The sequence below is a fragment of the Bombina bombina genome, chromosome 1, assembly GCF_027579735.1.
Source record: "Bombina bombina isolate aBomBom1 chromosome 1, aBomBom1.pri, whole genome shotgun sequence".
NCBI lineage: Eukaryota > Metazoa > Chordata > Amphibia > Anura > Bombinatoridae > Bombina > Bombina bombina.
In genome coordinates this window covers 867,169,826-867,187,195 of record NC_069499.1, presented here as the reverse complement: position 1 = coordinate 867,187,195, position 17,370 = coordinate 867,169,826, and the positions used below count along the sequence as shown (strand labels likewise).

General features: G+C 42.9%; 1 protein-coding gene across 3 annotated transcripts in view; it reads left to right on the top strand.

Annotated features, from left to right (window-relative positions):
* The window catches only part of CYLD (CYLD lysine 63 deubiquitinase), a 467,344-nt gene that overhangs the window by 173,365 nt on the left and 276,609 nt on the right, over window positions 1–17,370 (top strand). The window lies entirely within an intron of this gene.

Sequence of the window (17,370 nt, the reverse complement as noted above, 5' to 3'; positions counted from 1 at the left end):
AGGCTCCGCCCACCCCAGTCATTCTCTTTACCGTTGCACAGGCAACATCTCCACGGAGATGGTTAAGAGTATGTGGTGTTTAGTTGTAGTTTTTTTATTCTACTATCAAGAGTTTGTTATTTTAAAATAGTGCTGGTATGTACTATTTACTCTGAAACAGAAAAAGATGAAGATTTCTGTTTGTGATAGGAAGATGATTTTAGCAGACAATAACTAAAATCGATTGCTGTTTCCACATAGGACTGTTGAGATGAAGTAACTTCAGTTGGGGGAAACAGTTAGCAGAGTTTTCTGCTTAAGGTATGACTAGTCATATTTCTAACAAGACTGTGTAATGCTGGAAGGCTGTCATTTCCCCTCATGGGGACCGGTAAGCCATTTTCTTAGTCTCAAACAGAATAAAGGGCTTAATATGGGCTATAAAACTGGTAGACATTTTTATGGGCTAAATCGATTGCTTTATTTGGACATTTTATACATGTTTATGCTGATAATTCACACTTATAAACTTGGGGAACGTTTTTTAACGTCAGGCACTATGTTAGACACCTTTTCCAGTCAGCAAGGGCCTTCCCAGTTGTAGGCTGAGCCTCATTTTCGCTCCATTACTGCGCAGTTGTTTTTGAGAGCAAAACATGCAGATGCATGTGTGAGGACCTGAAAGTAGTTGGAAAAGTTCCTAGAAGGCGTCATTTGGTATCGTATTCCCCTCTGGGCTTGGTAAAGTCACAGCAAAGGCTGTAGCTGGGACTGTATAGGGGTTAAATCTGTAACCGGCTCCGGTTTCGTTATTTTAAGGGTTAAAGCTCTGAAAATTGGTGTGCAATACTTTAAATGGTTTAAGACACTGTGGTGAAATTTTGGTAAATTTTGAACAATTCCTTCATATTTTTTCACATATTCAGTAATAAAGTGTGATCTGTTTAAAATTTAAAGAGACAGTAACGGTTTTGTTTTAAAACGGTTTTTGTGCTTTATTGACAAGTTTAAGCCTGTTTAACATGTCTGTGCCTTCAGATAAGCTATGTTCTATATGTATGAAAGCCAATGTGTCTTCCCCTTCAAAATTATGTGATAATTGTGCCATAGCGTCTAAACAAAGTAAGGACAGTACTGCCACAGATAATGAAATTGCCCAAGATGATTCCTCAGATGAAGGGAGTAGACATGGTTCTACATCATCTCCTTCTGTGTCTATGCCAGTTTTGCCCACGCAGGAGGACCCTAGTACTTCTAGCGCGCCAATGCTTGTTACCATGCAACAATTGACGGCTGTAATGGATAACTCCATAGCAAATATTTTATCCAAAATGCCTGCATATCAGAGAAAGCGCGATTGCTCTGTTTTAAACACTGAAGAGCAGGAGGGCGCTGATGATAATTGTTCTGTCATACCCTCACACCAATCTGAAGGGGCCATGAGGGAGGTTTTGTCAGATGGGGAAATTTCAGATTCAGGAAAAATTTCTCAACAGGCTGAACCTGATGTTGTGACATTTAAATTTAAATTAGAACATCTCCGCGCACTGCTTAAGGAGGTGTTATCTACTCTGGATGATTGTGACAACTTGGTCATTCCAGAAAAATTATGCAAGATGGACAAGTTCCTAGAGGTTCCGGTGCACCCCGACGCTTTTCCTATACCCAAGAGGGTGGCGGACATAGTGAATAAGGAGTGGGAGAAGCCCGGCATACCTTTTTGTTCCCCCTTCTTGTCCCTAAGGTCGAGGGGGCAGTTTCTACTCTAAACAAGCGCACTACTATTCCTATCGAGGATAGTTGTGCTTTCAAAGATCCTATGGATAAAAAATTGGAAGGTTTGCTTAAAAAGATTTTTGTACAGCAAGGTTACCTTCTACAACCCATTTCGTGCATTGTTCCTGTCACTACAGCAGCGTGGTTCTGGTTCGAGGAACTAGAAAAGTCGCTCAGTAGAGAGACTCCATATGAGGAGGTTATGGACAGAGTTCACGCACTTAAGTTGGCTAACTCTTTTATTTTAGATGCCGCTTTGCAATTATCTAGATTAGCGGCGAAAAATTCAGGGTTTGCAATTGTGGCGCGCAGAGCGCTTTGGCTAAAGTCTTGGTCAGCGGATGTATCATCCAAGACAAAATTGCTTAACATCCCCTTCAAGGGTAAAACTCTCTTTGGACCAGAATTGAAAGAGATTATCTCAGACATCACTGGGGGAAAGGGTCACGCCCTCCCACAAGATAGGCCTTTTAAGGCCAAGAATAAGTCTAATTTTCGTTCCTTTCGTAATTTCAGGAACGGACCGGCCTCTAATTCTGCATCCTCTAAGCAAGAGGGTAATGCCTCACAGTCCAAACCAGCCTGGAAACCGATGCAAGGCTGGAACAAGGGTAAGCAGACCAAGAAGCCTGCTACCGCTAACAAAACAGCATGAAGGAGTAGCCCCCGATCCGGGACCGGATCTAGTGGGGGGCAGACTCTCTCTTTTTGCTCAGGCTTGGGCAAGAGATGTTCAGGATCCCTGGACGCTAGAAATAGTTTCTCAGGGTTATCTTCTGGAATTCAAGGAACTACCCCCAAGGGGAAGGTTCCACATGTCTCACTTATCCTCAAACCAAATAAAGAGACAGGCGTTCTTACATTGTGTAGAAGACCTGTTAAAGATGGGAGTGATACACCCAGTTCCAATGACGGAACAAGGAATGGGATTTTACTCAAATCTGTTCGTAGTTCCCAAAAAAGAGGGAACCTTCAGACCAATTCTGGATTTAAAGATCCTAAACAAATTTCTCAGGGTATCATCGTTCAAAATGGAAACCATTCGAACGATTCTACCCACTATCCAGGAAGGTCAATTTATGACTACCGTGGATCTAAAGTATGCGTACCTACATATTCCTATCCACAAAGAACATCATCAGTTCCTAAGGTTCGCCTTTCTGGACAAACATTACCAGTTTGTGGCCCTCCCATTCGGATTAGCCACTGCTCCAAGGATTTTCACAAAGGTACTCGGGTCCCTTCTAGCGGTTCTAAGACCGAGGGACATTGCAGTAGTACCATACTTGGACGACATTCTATTACAAGCGTCGTCCCTTTCAAAAGCAAAGGCTCATACAGACATCGTTCTGGCCTTTCTCAGATCTCACGGATGGAAGGTGAACATAGAAAAAAGTTCTTTGTCTCCGTCAACCAGAGTTCCCTTCTTGGGAACAATAATAGATTCCTTAGAAATGAGGATCTTTCTGACAAATGTCAAAGAGCTTGTCAAGTTCTTCATTCTGTTCCACGTCCTTCCATAGCTCAGTGCATGGAAGTAGTAGGGTTGATAGAGGCAGCAATGGACATAGTTCCTTTTGCGCGAATTCATCTAAGACCATTACAACTGTGCATGCTGTAACAGTGGAATGGGGACTATACAGACTTGTCTCCAGTGATTCAAGTAGATCAGAAGACCAGAGATTCACTCCGTTGGTGGATATCCCTGGACCACCTATCCCAGGGAATGAGCTTCCGCAGACCAGAGTGGGTCATTGTCACGACCGACGCCAGTCTAGTGGGCTGGGGTGCGGTCTGGGAATCCCTGAAAGCTCAGGGACTATGGTCTCGGGAAGAGTCTCTTCTCCCGATAAACATTCTGGAACTAAGAGTGATATTCAATGCTCTCAGGGATTGGCCTCAGCTTGCAAAGGCCAGATTCATAAGATTCCAATCAGACAACATGACGACTGTTGCGTATATCAATCATCAGGGGGGAACAAGGAGTTCCCTGGCGATAAAAGAAGTAACCAAAATAATACAATGGGCGGAGAATCACTCCTGCCATCTATCTGCGATCCACATCCCAGGTGTGGAAAACTGAGAAGCGGATTATCTGAGTCATCAGACATTCCATCCGGGGGAGTGGGAACTCCACCCGGAGATTTTTGCCCAGTTGACTCAATTATGGGGCATTCCAGACATGGATCTGATGGCGTCTCGTCAGAACTTCAAGGTTCCTTGCTACGGGTCCAGATCCAGGGATCCCAAGGCGACTCTAGTGGATGCACTAGTAGCGCCTTGGACCTTCAACCTAGCTTATGTGTTTCCACCGTTTCCTCTCATTCCCAGGCTGGTAGCCAGGATCAAACAGGAGAGGGCCTCGGTGATCTTGATAGCTCCTGCGTGGCCACGCAGGACTTGGTATGCAGACCTGGTGAATATGTCATCGGTTCCACCATGGAAGCTACCTTTGAGACAGGACCTTCTTGTTCAGAGTCCATTCGAACATCCAAATCTGGTCTCCCTCCAGCTGACGGCTTGGAGATTGAACGCTTGATTCTATCAAAGCGTGGGTTTTCAGATTCTGTGATTGATACTCTGGTTCAGGCCACAAAACCGGTAACTAGAAAGATTTACCATAAAATATGGAAAAGATATATCTGCTGGTGTGAATCCAAGGGATTCCCTTGGAATAAGATAAAAATTCCTAAGATTCTTTCCTTTCTGCAAGAAGGTTTGGATAAAGGATTATCTGCGAGTTCTCTAAAGGGACAGATTTCTGCTTTATCTGTCTTACTACACAAACGACTGGCAGCTATGCCAGATGTTCAAGCATTTGTTCAGGCTCTGGTTAGGATCAAGCCTGTTTACAGACCTTTGACTCCTCCCTGGAGTTTAAATCTAGTTCTTTCAGTTCTTCAAGGGGTTCCGTTTGAACCTCTACATTCCATAGATATTAAGTTGTTATCTTGGAAAGTTTTTTGTTTTTGGTTGCTATTTCTTCTGCTAGAAGAGTTTCAGAGTTTGCAGATAAGGTGGTTTTGCGTACTAAGCCTGGTTTTCTTCCAAAGGTTGTTTCTAACAAAAATATTAACCAGGAGATAGTTGTACCTTCTTTGTGTCCGAATCCAGTTTCAAAGAAGGAACGTTTGTTACACAATTTGGACGTAGTCCGTGCTCTAAAATTCTATTTAGAAGCTACAAATGATTTCAGACAAACATCTTCTCTGTTTGTCGTCTATTCTGGTAAAAGGAGAGGTCAAAAAGCGACTTCTACCTCTCTTTCCTTTTTGCTTAAAAGCATCATCCGATTGGCTTACGAGACTGCCGGACGGCAGCCTCCTGAAAGAATCACAGCTCACTCCACTAGGGCTGTGGCTTCCACATGGGCCTTCAAGAACGAGGCTTCTGTTGATCAGATATGTAAGGCAGCGACTTGGTCTTCACTGCACACTTTTGCCAAATTTTACAAATTTGATACTTTTGCTTCTTCGGAGGCTATTTTTGGGAGAAAGGTTTTGCAAGCCGTGGTGCCTTCCGTTTAGGTAACCTGATTTGCTCCCTCCCTTCATCCGTGTCCTAAAGCTTTGGTATTGGTTCCCACAAGTAAGGATGACGCCGTGGACCGGACACACCAATGTTGGAGAAAACAGAATTTATGCTTACCTGATAAATTACTTTCTCCAACGTTGTGTCCGGTCCACGGCCCGCCCTGGTTTTTTAATCAGGTCTGATGAATTATTTTCTCTAACTACAGTCACCACGGTACCATATGGTTTCTCCTATATTTTTCCTCCTGTCCGTCGGTCGAATGACTGGGGTGGGCGGAGCCTAGGAGGGACTATATGGCCAGCTTTGCTGGGACTCTTTGCCATTTCCTGTTGGGGAAGAGATATTCCCACAAGTAAGGATGACGCCGTGGACCGGACACACCGTTGGAGAAAGTAATTTATCAGGTAAGCATAAATTCTGTTTTTTGTGCCTTCCAAAGTAGTTGTATGGGCAGGTAGGGCTACAGTAGAGCTGTGGCAGTTTTGTGTGACTGTTTAAAAACGTTTATATCGTTTTTTGATCCGGTTTTGAAACTAAGGGGTTAATCCTCCATTTGCAAGTGGGTGCAATGCTCTTTTAGCCTATTATACACACTGTAAAAAAATTGTAAGATTTACTGCTTTTTTCACTGTTTTTTTTCTCTTAAAGACACAGTACCGTTTTTATTTTCTGCTTTTTCACAGTTATTAAAGTGTTTTCCAAGCTTGCTGGTCTCATTACTAGTCTGTTTAAACATGTCTGACATAGAGGAAACTCATTGTTCATTATGTTTAGAAGCCATTGTGGAACCCCCTCTTAGAATGTGTACCAAATGCACTGATTTTATTATAGATTACAAAGACCATATTCTGGCTTTAAAAAATTTATCACCAGAAGAAATTGACAAGGAGGAAGTTATACCGTCTAACTCTCCCCACGTGTCAGATCCTATTAATCCCGCTCAGGGGACGCCTAGTACCATTGCGTATACCTTGTAAGACATGGCAGCAGTTATGAATCATACCCTTACAGAGGTATTATCTAAACTGCCAGGATTGCAAGGAAAGCGAGACAGCTCTGGGACTAGAATAAATACAGAGCTCTCTGACGCTTTAGTAGCTATCTCTGATACACCCTCACAATATAATGAAGCTGAAGCAGGGGATCTTCAATCTGTGGGTGAATTTTCTGATTCAGGGAAGATACTTCAATCTGATTCTGATATGTCTACATTTAAATTTAAGCTTGAACACCTCCGCGTATTGCTCAGGGAGGTTTTAGCAACTCTGGACGACTGTGACACTATTGTAGTCCCAGAGAAATTATGTCGATTGGATTAATACTATGCAGTACCTACTTACACTGATGTTTTTCCAATCCCTAAAAGGTTTTCTGAAATTATTACTAAGGAATGGGATAGACCAGGTGTACTGTTCTCTCCCCCTCCTGTTTTTAAAACAATGTTTCCTATAGACGCCGCTACACGGGACTTATGGCAGATGGTCCCTAAGGTGGAGGGAGCAGTTTCTACTCTAGCTAAGCGTACCACTATCCCTGTCGAGGACAGTTGTTCTTTTCTAGATCCAATGGATAAAAAATTAGAGGGTTACCTTAAGAAAATTTTTATTCAACAAGGTTTTATTCTCCAGCCTCTTGCATGCATTGCCCCATTCACTGCTGCTGCAGCTTTCTGGTTTGAGTCCCTAGAGGAGGCTCTACAGGTTGAAACCCCGTTGGAAGATATTATTGACAAGCTTAGGGCCCTTAAGCTAGCCAATTCATTTGTTTCTGATGCTGTTGTTCATTTAACCAAGCTAATGGCTAAAAATTCAGGTTTTGATATTCAGGCGCGCAGTGCGCTATGGCTTAAATCCTGGTCAGCTGACGTGAATTCAAAGTCTAAACTTCTCAACATTCCCTTAAAAGGACAGACCCTATTCGGGCCTGGACTGAAGGAGATCATTTCTGACATCACTGGAGGAAAAGGTCACGCCCTCAAGACAGGTCCAACAAATTAAGGACCAAACAGTCTAGTTTTCGGCCCTTCGAAACTTCAAGAGTGGCGCAGCTTCAACTTCCTCTAACACAAAACAAGCCCAGCCCAGTCTAAGCCGGTCTGGAGACCTAACCAGGCTTGGAACTAGGGGAAACAGGCCGAAAAGCCTGCTGCTGCCTCTAAGACGGCATGAAGGAGCAGCCCCCGATCCGGAAACGGATCTAGTAGGGGGCAGACTCTCTTTCTTTGCCCAGGCTTGGGAAAGAGATGTCCAGGATCCCTGGGCCTTGGAAATTGTGTCCAAGGGTTATCTTCTGGAATTCAAAACCTCTCCTTCAAAAGGGAGATTTCATCTCTCACTTATATCTGCAAACCAGATAAAAAGAGAGGCATTCTTACATTGTGTTCATGACCTTCTAATTATGGGAGTGATCCACCCAGTTCCGCAGGAGGAACAGGGTCAGGGCTTCTATTCCAATCTGTTTGTAGTTCCCAAGAAAGAGGGAACAATCAGACCAATCTTAGATCTCAAAATCTTAAACAAATTTCTCAGAGTTCCATCCTTCAATATGGAGACTATTCGAACCATCCTTCCTATGATCCAGGAGGGTCACTATATGACTACCGTAGACCTAAAGGATGCTTATCTTCACATCCCGATACACAAAGATCATCATCCTTTTCTCAGGTTTGCCTTTCTAGACAGGCACTACCAGTTTGTGGCTCTTCCCTTCGGGTTGGCCACGGCACCAAGAATCTTTACAAAGGTTCTAGGGTCCCTTCTAGCGGTCCTAAGGCCGCGGGGTATAGCAGTAGCCCCTTACTTAGACAACATTCTGATACAGGCGTCGACTTTTCAAGTTGCCAGGCCCAACACGGACATTGTTCTGGCATTTCTGAGGTCCCATGGGTGGAAGGGGAACGAAGAAAAGAGCTCTCTATCACCTCTAACAAAAGTTTCATTCCTAGGGACTCTGATAGATTCAGTAGAAATGAAGATTTACCTAACGAAGGCCAGATTGTCAAAACTTCTAGACTCTTGCCGTGTTCTTTATTCCACTTCTCGTCCTTCAGTGGCTCAGTGTATTGAAGTAATCGGTTTAATGGTAGCGGCAATGGACATAGTACCGTTTGCCCGCCTAAATCTCAGATCGCTGCAACTTTGCATGCTCAGTCAGTGGAATGGGGATTACACAGATTTGTCCCCTATACTAAATCTGGATCAAGAAACCAGGGATTCTCTTCTCTGGTGGCTATCTCAGGTCCATCTGTCCAAGGGGATGAGCTTCCGCAGGCCAGACTGGACTATAGTAACGACAGATGCCAGCCTTCTGGGCTGGGGTGCAGTCTGGAACTCCCTGAAGGCTCAGGGCTCGTGGACTCAGGAGGAGACACTCCCTCCGATAAACATTCTGGAACTAAGAGCGATATTTAATGCTCTTCAGGCTTGGCCTCAGCTGGCTGCGGTCAGGTTCATCAGGTTTCAGTCGGACAATATCACGACTGTAGCCTACATCAACCATCAAGGGGGAACAAGGAGTTCCCTTGCAATGTTGGAGGTTTCAAAAATAATTCTATGGGCAGAGGTTCACTCTTGCCATCTATCAGCTATCCATATTCCAGGAGTAGAGAACTGGGAGGCGGATTTTCTAAGTCGGCAGACTTTTCCCTCCCTTCATCCGTGTCCTAAAGCTTTGGTATTGGTATCCCACAAGTAATGGATGATCCGTGGACTGGATACACCTTAAAAGAGAAAACAAAATTTATTCTTACCTGATAAATTTATTTCTCTTGTGGTGTATCCAGTCCACGGCCCGCCCTGTCTTTTTAAGGCAGGTGTTTTTAAAATTTTTAAACTACAGTCACCACTGCACCCTATAGTTTCTCCTTTCTCTTGCTTGTCTTCGGTCGAATGACTGGGAGGTGGCAGTTAGGGGAGGAGCTATATAGACAGCTCTGCTGTGGGTGATCCTCTTGCAGCTTCCTGTTGGGAAGGAGAATATCCACAAGTAATGGATGATCCGTGGACTGGATACACCACAAGAGAAATAAATTTATCAGGTAAGCATAAATTTCGTTTTTAACTGGCACAGCCGTTTTTTTCTGCAGACACGGTACATTTTCTGCGATGAGATCGCACATACCACAGTGTTCTGCCTTGGGGCTGGGAACTATCAAAATCAGTATTCCTTAGTACATTATTAAGCACTTAGGGTATGTTAAAGGGGCAGTAAAGTCATAAAAAAACTTTCATGATTTAAATAGGGCATGTCATTTTAAACAACTTTCCAATATACTTTTATTACCAATTTTGCTTTGTTCTCTTGGTATTCTTAGTTGAAATCTAAACCTAGGAGGTTCATATGCTAATTTCTTAGACCTTGAAGGCCGCCTCTAATCTGAAAGCATTTTGACAGTTTTTTACCACTAGAGGGCGTTAGTTCATGTGTTTCACATAGATAACATTGAGCTCAGGCACGTGAAGCTCCTAGGAGTCAGCACTGATTGGCTAAAAATGCAAGTCTGTCAAAATAACTTAAATAAGGGGGCAGTTTGCAGAGGCATATATACAAGGTAATCACAGAGGTAAAAAGTATATTATTATAACTGTGTTGGTTATGCAAAACTGGGGAATGGGTAATAAAGGGATTATCTACCTTTTTAAACAACAAAATTCTGGTGTTTACTGTCCCTTTAAAGTTTGGCCACGCGTGAGCACAGTGTTATCTATATGACACATATGAACTAGCATCCTCTAGTGGTGAAAAAACTGTCAAAATGCCCTGAGAGAAGAGGCGGCCTTCAAGGGCTTAGAAATTAACATATGAACCTCCTAGGCTTAGCTTTCAACTAAGAATACCAAGAGAACAAAGCAAAATTGGTGATAAAAGTAAATTGGAAAATTGTTTAAAATTAAATTCTCTATCTGAATCATGAAAGTTTATTTTGGACTAGACTGTCCCTTTAAAGCATGTTATATTGTAAAGCATAAAAAACATACTTTGAAAGAAGACCACAGGCTACAGTAAGTTTTTACCCCCACCATGAAAACTTGAATTAAAAAATCAAAATCAATATTCCCCTGTATAGTGTTGTATGATGCAAATAGGAACAATCACTTATGGCACGTTAAGCTATGTTGTATGTAACATGATAAATGTTAAAAAGTTTACCTGAGATGTTCTCCATATTTAATTGAAAGCAAAAAAACTGCTTGTTTTATTTGTCAGTGTTTTGACATATGCTAGACGTGTAATTCCAAAAAAAGAATTGTACTACCAAAAATTGTATTGTATTAACAAAAAACAAGTGTTAATCAAAAAATAAGATTTTGCTTCCAAATAAACAAAATTTTACTTTCAAAGAAGAAAAAAAAAAGTATTTGTTATTAAAGAATTGTATACTAAAAAATATTGTATTTCCAAAAAAAAAAGAAAATTTGTATTTGAAAATTTAGATTTGTATTTATATATCACAATTTATGTACAATGATAAAGAATCACACACACTTGCCTTTTTGACAGCAATCTTATTCCATACAGGAGTAATGGACCGTGGACTCTCACCAACATGAATGAAATTAATTTTATCAGGTAAGCATCAGTTGTGTTTTTTGCGAATGGAAGTATAATGCTTCTATTAAAAATGTAAATGCACCCATGCAGATTAGGGATAGACCAATATATCAGAACAGATGATTTATTTTACAAGATATGGCGAGTCCACGTATTTCATCCTTATCGGATATCGCCTCCTGGTCAGCAGGAGGAGGCAAAGAGCACCACAGCAGAGCTATATCTCTGCTGTAGTGCTCTTTGCCTCCTCCTGCTGACTAGGAGGCGATATCCCATAAGGATATATATATATATATATATATATAATCTCCTCCCTTCCCTCCCACCCCAGTCATTCTCTTTGCCTGTGTTAGTGTAGGAAGAGGTAAAGTGAGGTGTTAGTTTAGATTCTTCAATCAAGAGTTTGTTTTTAAATGGTGCCAGTGAGTACTATTTTTTTCTCAGGGTAGAGCATCAGGTGTTTCAACAATGGGAACTGAGGAGATTCTACATTCTGGCTTCACTCCCCATGCTGGTGCTGCCCTGCTGATGGTCTTATCAGATATTGCATAAGGCCCTATTTGTCCCCACAGAACTAAAGGAGGTGATGACAAGAGACGTCTTCTTCGTGTGGGACAGGTTCATGATATGATCAGCACTGCAGTATGTACAGTCTTTTTGTTTCTCGGGAGACAGTGTAGCTCAGAACAGACTGGATGTTAATTGCTGCAACACAAAAGGGGTAATCAACTTGCAAGAAGTCTTTTTTGCCTAGCTGTTTCCCCTCTTATACTACCTATGTGTATTACAGTGGGTTGGTGTGCATATATGACCCGATTTCATTAAGGGATCAGTAACGGTGACATTTTATCTGCGGGCTGACGCTGGGGACTGTTTGGGACTAAGACCCTATGGACAAAAAGGTTCTTACTACGTTAGTTGCATTTATTATTGTGACAACAGTTTTTTGAGGGGAAACATTGGTTTATATTGCAGGTCGGGTCTACCCGACATTGATATTTCCCATGCTGTGTTTTCTATGGGGTTTCTTGTACCGCCCACGAAGGGCGGGGCTTACGTTCGCGTGCTTAGCCACGCACTTGCTATTCCGGCTTCCGACAGTCACGGAGGGAGCTCCTGTGTTTCCTATGTCCGCTTGGTTTCAGTTGCTACAATATCGCAAGTGGACTTAGGCAGCAGTTCTCGGAGGGCCTCTTTTGTTGGTTGTGAGGTAGGCCCCACAGCGGAGCTGTGGTTTGGTGCAGGGGTTATTTTTATTCATAGCACATAAGGGCTATTATAACCTAACGATTGTGAATAGTTTTTGTTATAACAACTTCTATTTTTGTTTATATTGGTTTAAATTTTAAAGGCACAGCACATATTTTGTTATTTCATTTTATATCTGTACCACAACCAATATTGCACTTTGTTTTTCTTTTTATCAGGGCTGTCCTACTGGAACATACTTGTTCTATGTGTTTAGCTGCCAATGTGGAACCCCCTCTTACATTTTGTCCCTCATGTACTGAGAGGGCTTTACAGTTTAAAGATCAGATTTTCTTTAAGGATAGCATATCTAAGGATGCTTCTCAGCTTGTTGAGACTCAGGGTATGCTACAATGCTACAAATTTCTCCCCAAGCGTAACACCCGCTCAGGCACCATCAACTGCGTCCACCTCATTTACTCTACAGGATATGGCAGCAGTTATGTCATCCACTCTTACAGAAGTTTTGTCCAAGTTGCCAGTGTTGCAAGGCAAACGCAGTAGAAGAGAGGATCAGGTGGTCCAGGCGGCTTCTGACTCTTTGATGGTGATCTCCGAAGTATACTCCCAGGGCTCTAAAGTGGGAGGTAGGTAGACTCTATCTGAAGGGGAATTGTCTGATTCAGGAAGCACATTGCACCAGACAGATTCGGATGTAATGTCCTTCAGATTTAAGCTTGAACACCTCAGTCTGTTGTTGTGGGAAGTTTTGCTGACTCTGGATGACTGTGACTCTATTGTGGTGCCACCAGAGAAATTGTGTAAGATGGACAAATAGCTACAGGTCCCTTCTTATTCTGATGTTTTTCCGGTTCCTAAGAGAATTTCGGAAATTATTACACGGGAATGGGAAAGACCAGGTATTCCGTTTTCACCTTCCCCTACCTTTAAGCAAATGTACCCTATAGCTAACACCGTTCAGGATTCTTGGCAAACGGTCCCTAAGGTGGAAGGAGCTATATCTACCCTGGCTAAGAGTACGACTATCCCTATTGAGGACAGTTGTGCTTTCAAAGACCCTATGGACAAAAAGTTGGAGGGTCTTCTAAAAAAGCTATTCATTCATCAAGGGTTTCTATTACAACCGACGGCCTGCATTGTACCAGTCACAACTGCGGCTGCCTTTTGTTTTGATGCCTTAGAGTCCCTTAAGACTGAGACTTCTTTAGAGGAAATTCTGGATAGAATAAAGGCCCTTAAGCTGGCGAATTCTTTTGTTACGGATGCCGCGTTCCAGATCGCCAAATTGGCGGCTAAGAATGCAGGATTTTCCATTTTAGCGCCCAGAGCCTTATGGTTAAAATCTTGGTCTGCGGATGTGTCCTCTAAATCCAAGCTTTTGGCTATTCCTTTCAAGGGAAAGACCCTATTCGGGCCTCACTTGAAAAAGAGATCCTTTCTGACATTACGGGAGGTAAGGGTCACCTCCTACCTCAGGATAAAACATCTAAGCAGAGGGGCAGACAGAGTAATTTTCGTTCCTTTCGAAATTTCAAGGGAGTCCCTTCTTCGTCTTCCGTTAAACAGGAAGGGAATTTTGCACAAGCCAAGTCCGTCTGGAGACCCAACCAGGCTTGGAACAAGGGTAAACAACCCAAGAAGCCCGCTGCTGCTCTCAAGACAGCATGAAGGGGCGGCCCCCGATCTGGGACCGGATCTAGTAGGGGCAGACTTTCTCTCTTTGTCCAGGCTTGGATGAGACGTTCAGGATCCCTGGACACTGGAAATCGTGTCTCAAGGGTATCAGCTGGAGTTAAAAAATTCCTTCCCAAGGGGATGGTTCCTTCTTTCACGATTGTCTGTAGACCAGATTAAAAAGAAAAGCATTCTTACGTTGTATAAAAGACCTCTCCACTATGGGAGTAATTTGTCCCGTTCCAATACAGGAACAGGGGCAGGGGTTTTACTCAAATCTTTTCGTGGTTCCCAAAAAAGAGGGAACGTTCCGACCCATTTTAGATCTCAAGAGTCTAAACAAGTTTCTCAGAGTCCCATCCTTCAAGATGGAGACAATTCTTCCATTGATCCAGGAGGGTCAATATATGACTGCCGTGGATTTAAAGGATGCATACCTTCACATTCCTATCCACAAAGATCATCAACAGTTCCTAAGATTTGCTTTTCTGGACAAACATTTTCAGTTTGTGGCTCTACCCTTCGGACTGGCCACGTCACCCAGGATCTTCATGAAGGTTCTAGGGTCTCTGCTGGTGGTTCTCAGACCGCAGGGCTTTGCAGTGGCGCCTTATCTGGACGATATTTTGATCCAGGTGTCGTCTTATCAACTGACAAAGTCTCATACCAAGATAGTTCTGTCCTTTCTAAGGACTCACGGGTGGAAGGTGAATCTAGAGAAGAGTTCACTAATTCCACAGACAAGGGTTCCTTTCCTGTGAACTCTAATAGATTCTATATCCATGAAAATCTTGTTGACGGAAGTCAGAAAGTTAAAGATTCTAAATACATGCCGAACCCTTCAGTCCAATCCTCGGCCATCAGTGGCTCAGTGCATGGAGGTAATTGGATTGATGGTGGCGGCAATGGACATCGTTCCGTTTGCTCGTTTTCATCTCAGACCTCTACAACTGAGCATGCTCAGGCAGTGGAATGGAGATTATGCAAATTTATCTCCTCAGATAGATCTGGATCAAGAGACAAGAGCCTCTCTTCTTTGGTGGTCGCAGGATCATCTGTCCCAAGGAACGTGCTTCCGCAGACCCTCATGGGTGATAGTGACAACAGATGCCAGTCTACTAGGATGTGGTCAGTCTGGAATTCCCTGTAGGCTCAGGGTGTGTGGACTCAGTCGGAGTCTCTGCTTCCAATCAATATTCTGGAATTGAGAGCGATATTCAATGCGCTTCAGGCTTCAGTCGGACAACATCACGACTGTGGCTTACATCAATCATCAGGGAGGAACGAGGAGTTCCATAGCGATGACAGAAGTATCCAAGATAATTCGGTGGGTGGAGGCTCACTCTTGTTATCTGTCAGCAATTTACATCCCAGGAGTGTACAACTGGGAAGCGGATTTTTTGAGTAGACAGACGTTTCATCCAGGGGAATGGAAACAACATCCGGAGGTCTTTGCCACCCTGATTCTCAGGTGGGGCAGAACGAAATTGGATCTGATGGCATCTCGTCAGAATGCCAAGCTCCCAAGATACGGATCCAGATCCAGGGATCCTCAGGCCGAACTGATAGATGCCTTGGTCGTTCAACCTAGCCTATGTGTTTCCACCGTTTGCTCTCCTTCCCCGGGTGATTGCACGGATCAAACAGGAGAGGGCTTCGGTAATTCTAATCGCCCCTGTGTGGCCTCGCAGGACTTGGTATGCCGATCTGGTGGACATGTCCTCTCTGCCACCGTGGAAGCTTCCATTGAGGCAGGACCTTCTCATTCAGGGACCCTTCCATCATCTGAATCTAATTTCTCTGCAGCTGACTGCTTGGAGATTGAACGCTTGATTTTATCTAAGCGAGGGTTCTCTGTATCGGTCATTGATACCTTGATTCAGGCACGCAAGCCTGTTACTAGAAAAATTTACCATAAGATATGGCATAAATATCTTTATTGGTGCGAATCCAAGGGATACTCATGGAGTAGGGTTAGGATTCCCAGGATTTTATCTTTTCTCTTGTAAGATGTATCGAGTCCACGGATTCATCCATACTTGTGGGATATTCTCCTTCCCAACAGGTAGTGGCAGAGAGAGCACCCACAGCAGAGCTTTCTATATAGCTCCTCCCTTAGCTCCGCCCCCCAGTCATCTTTGCCTGATTAACTGCTAGGAAGGGTAAAGTGAGTGTGGTGACAAAAATGTTAGTTTTTATTTTCTCAAGCAAAAGTTTATTTTAAATGGTACCGGTGTGTACTGTTTACTCTCTGGCAGAAAAGGGATGAAGATTTCTGCAAGGAGGATGATGATCTTAGCATTTTGTAACTAAGATCCACTGCTGTTCTCACAAGGGCTGAATAGTACAGGAAAACGTCAGTTGGGGGAACAGTTTGCAGGCTAAACTGCATTAAGGTATGTTCAGTCTATTTTTTTCTAGACAGACTGTGTTATTTCTAGAAAAGGCTGGCAATATCCCCATGAGGGAAAGGTAAGCTGTATTCAGTAAAAGAGGAATCCAAGCTTGCATAAAGGGCTCATAGTTACTGGTGACACTAATAGAAACCCCCCCCCCCCAAAAAAAAAGTTTTGGTTTAATTACAAATAAAACGTTTTTGAGGGACTTTAAGGGGTCTTTGTGGCTTGTTTAAGGGTTATTAACCCACATGGCTAGTTTAAGAAACACTCTGTGGTGTTTTTTAGGCCCCATAACATCGAGTGAGGTGGGAGGGGCCTATTTTCAGATGCACAGTTTATTTACCTCAGAAGCATCCAGCTACTTCCCCAGAGATTCCTGCTGTATTTGAGGGCTGTAAAGAGGTTTTTTCCCCCCACAAATCGTTCCTAAAGGGCAGGTAGGCGCCACAACAGAGCTGTGGCAAGGTGCTGAATGTTATTTTACCGGTTTTTAAGTTTTTTCAATCCGGTTTTTACATTAAGGGGTTAATTGTTTATTTGCATTGTGGTGCAAAGTTACTAAGGCTTTATGATGCTACTGTAAAAATTTCGTTGTGTTTACTGCTTTTTTACACTGTTTTGCAGAGTTTGTGCAGCTTTTTTTCTCTTAAGGGCACATTACCGTTTTTGTTTAAATTATTATTTACTTTGATTAAAGTGTTTTCCAAGCTTGCTTGTTGCATTACTACCCTGTTTAACATGTCTGACACCAAAGAAAATCCTTGTTCTATGTGTTTAGAAGCCATTGTGGAACCCCCTCTTAGAATGTGTCCCACTTGCACTGATATGTCTTTAAATGATAAAGAGCATATTTTAGCACTTAAAAATATTGCAATAGGTGATTCTCAGTTAGAAGGAAATGAGGGTTTAGCATCTAGCTGTCCCCAAGTGTCACAACCAGTAACGCCCGCACAAGTGACGCCAAGTACCTCTAGTGCGTCTAATTCATTTACTTTACATTTTATTTTCCCCTTTCATGGGCATTGAAAGAACATTTAAAAAAATGATATTCAGGTACATCAATTTAATGTCCATAACAACAAACCTTGAGTAGAAAGCTATGCAGTATAGGAGACTAGTATCAATATTCTCTAGCAGTGGATAACAATGCTCTGACCATTAGGAAGCGCTGTTACACATGTATAAAACTGCCCATAAGTGACATAATAAAGTAACTTGTAGTCCACTCCTCAGTACTAGGGAAGCTATT